Below are 3,134 nucleotides of genomic sequence, written 5' to 3' on the forward strand. Positions count from 1 at the left end.
TGTGGGAAAGAAGGGAGCACAAGAGGAACATGGAACTCACTCAGACCTGCTTCTTTGTTACTTCTTTGTTACTTGTTGGGGTAAGATTAAAGCCACTTCTCAATCCCCTATGCCATGCTCCTCAACAACCAGGAAATATATTTCCACTCAGCTGCACAAATTTCTACTTCATCATGTGTAAATCTAAAATTCCAACTGTCTGTAATCTTAGCAATTAAAAAGTTGACCATAATCTTGCATTATGTGTAATAAGTGGAGGAGCTGAAATCAAACCAGGTCCAGCTGTCTTCCAGAACCTTGCTCTTTTCACCTAACTACAGCTGAGAGTTCCTAATAAAGACCAGGGTGCAGTGTGAGGAAAGCCTGCAACATGAAGTCTAAATAAAACAAGCAGAAACCTCATCAACCTCATACAAATATGTAAGGGCTTCCTGAATTAGATAGTGTATGATAATAAAGCTCTGTTAGGGCAAATTCTGGAAACAAACTAAGATAGTGCATAACAGGTGTGAAAATCAGAATGTAGATGCAGGAATATCGTAGATAAGAGCTGAAATTAAGTTCTAAATGGGGTCTTCTGGCACAGCAATTTTATTTTAAGAAATGTTCTAATTTCAAAGGCATCCTTTTAGAAGGCAGCAAATTATGAGAATGAATACAGAGAAATTGCAGCAAAGAACGCTGATGAAATCTTCCCCCATCCCCATCCCCCATCCCTTATCCTTCATCCCCATCCCCTATCCTCCATCCCCCATCATCATCCCCCCAACCCCTATCCCCTAGTAGCTATAGAGAAAATATTTGCTAGTAAAACACTTAGAAATAATTGTGAGTCCAACTCAAAACCCTGATGAGATTATCATTATTCAGCACATAAGTGTTTGCACAAGCAAAAACAATGTGTTAATGAGAACAGGATGAGTTTTAATTTTTAAAACTTGGGGGAGGCATAGCCTTCCATCACTTTATAATAGACACACTAGAGCACAGAGGTTAAGAGCAAGGGCTGTGGGGTCAGGCTGGTCAAGGGGTACGTACCTCTTTCACCCACGGTTTACTGGTTATGAAACCATGAATAGTTAATTATACCTTTCCAATATAGTCGTAAGTTTTATTATCTTTAAAATGAAAATAATAGAGTTACCTCATTGCATTCTTGTTGGATTAAGCTAGATAATTCATGTACATTTGTAGCATAATGCCTGGCATATAGTAAGAACTCAATCAATTTAGGTTTGAATCGTTCTTTAGTTGTTCCGTTTTCAACCAGAAAATTAGGAAAATAAGGCAATGATCATCTTGGTTCCAATAATCTATCCCATATTCTGGTTCTGAGTGTACAACCAAAGGGTATTTTATGGAAGAACAACACAGTCACCCTCCATGCCTCAATATCTTGATATGGAACATTATGGAATTGATCTAAGCCCTTATTTTGATAATAATAATCAAATGGTTCTGGCTTATCTTTCAGAGTCACAGTTTCTATATTTTTTCTTCTTTATGTAAATAAGTGTTTTCTTTAAAATGTGAATAAGTGGTCACTTTGGCACACATATACTAAAATTAGAACATTACAGAGAAGATTAGCATCACATCTCCTCAATAATGGCATGCAAATTCATAAAGATTTTCATATTTTTATGAAAGAGTTCTGGATATGGATAGTGGTGATGGTTGAACAGCAGTATGAATGTACTTAATATTACTGAACTGTTCATTTAAAAATGGTTAAAATAGGGGCACCTGGGTGGCACAGTCAGTTAAGCATGGACTCTTGATTTTGGCTCAGATCACGATCTCGAGGTTGTGAGAAAGAGCATGGAGCCTGCTTGAGATTCTCACTTCTTTCTCTCCCTCTCCCTGCGCCCCTCCCCCACCTTTATCCCTCTCTTAAAAAATCGTACATTTTATGTTTTATATATTTTACTACAATACAAAAATCAGAAAAATATATATTAATACTGCTTCATTAAGAGGATCCTGAGATCTTAAAGCCCTGGTCCTTTGTCAACAATTTTACATATTTGAATGGTCATAGAATAGCTAAATTGCTGGTCCACTGTTACTTAGCAAAGCAGAGACAAACAGCATTAGAGTTCTGTATATTACAATTTGAAGAAACTAACTAGAGCAAGCTGTTTCTTGTTTATATATTTATGCTTATTGTGTAACAGCTCAAAGAATAACTATTTGTAGAATCACCTGTTACCACTAAATTTTACACTATTTTTTTTTTAATACTTGCAGAGATAAATGCAGGACAGGACATAGTAATCAAAGCAAAATTATGTTTCAGCTTGATGCCCAAACAGCAATTTAAAACGTTTTAAATGTTTTTAAGTTATTTATTTTTCTGCACAGAATTGTTTACCAAGCTTTCCTAAGGATTAAAATTACTGGTTTAAATAACTTGTATATGAACATGAAGCATGAAAATAAATTTACACCAAGCAAGTAATCACAAGCCCTACTGCAGTTTCCATTCTTCCATGATCTAACATTTCATCAAGCAACAAATATGGCGATGGATGATTTTGAAGAAAGTACAGTTGTTTTCCTTTTTTTTTTTCTTGCCATCTGGAGATAATGGCTTCTTGTTTTCAAGATCAAATTGGTCTCTACCTGCATCTATACCTTTAAATTCTACCTTTCCTCCTGTTGCGGATGGAAGTGGATGAATTGTTCCTGTTTGTAACCACAGCCTCATTTCTCTTCTCCCTTTTGTGGCTAAAACTAGTGGACATAGTTATTTCAACTTCCTTGCCTCTTACTATCTGCTCAGCCTGCTTCAGTCAATTTAGCAGCACCTCCATCTTGCTCTGCCCAGTGGCCAGTTCTCAAACTTCATCTCTGTCAACCCTCCAGCAGCATTTGAGTTATCACTTCCTTTCTGGCATTTTTTTGTTTTTGACACTCTACCATGCTAATTTTCCTTCGTTTTCAGCTGCCTCCCCTCCTCTGTCTCTTCTGCTTGCTCCTTTTCCTCTTCTTGACTTCTACATGCTAGAGAGCCCAGGACTCAGGCCAGGCTCCATTTTCTCCTCTATCAATACTCTTACATATGGCCGTATCTAGTCCCTGCATGTAAATACCATCTCTCTACTAATGACTACCCCAAGCATATATCCAGC

The 3,134-nt window shown here is 37.1% G+C and overlaps 1 non-coding gene across 1 annotated transcript; it reads left to right on the plus strand.

Annotated features, from left to right (window-relative positions):
* The first annotated feature begins 1,537 nt into the window (after positions 1-1,537).
* Positions 1,538-1,643, plus strand: LOC118021418. Its single transcript, XR_004682164.1, has one exon. It is a non-coding gene; the product is annotated as a U6 spliceosomal RNA (small nuclear RNA).
* Positions 1,644-3,134: the final 1,491 nt, after the last annotated feature.

The sequence above is a fragment of the Mirounga leonina genome, unplaced genomic scaffold, assembly GCF_011800145.1.
Source record: "Mirounga leonina isolate KUSES-001 unplaced genomic scaffold, KU_Mleo_1.0 Mir_174, whole genome shotgun sequence".
In the NCBI taxonomy this organism is placed as follows: domain Eukaryota; kingdom Metazoa; phylum Chordata; class Mammalia; order Carnivora; family Phocidae; genus Mirounga; species Mirounga leonina.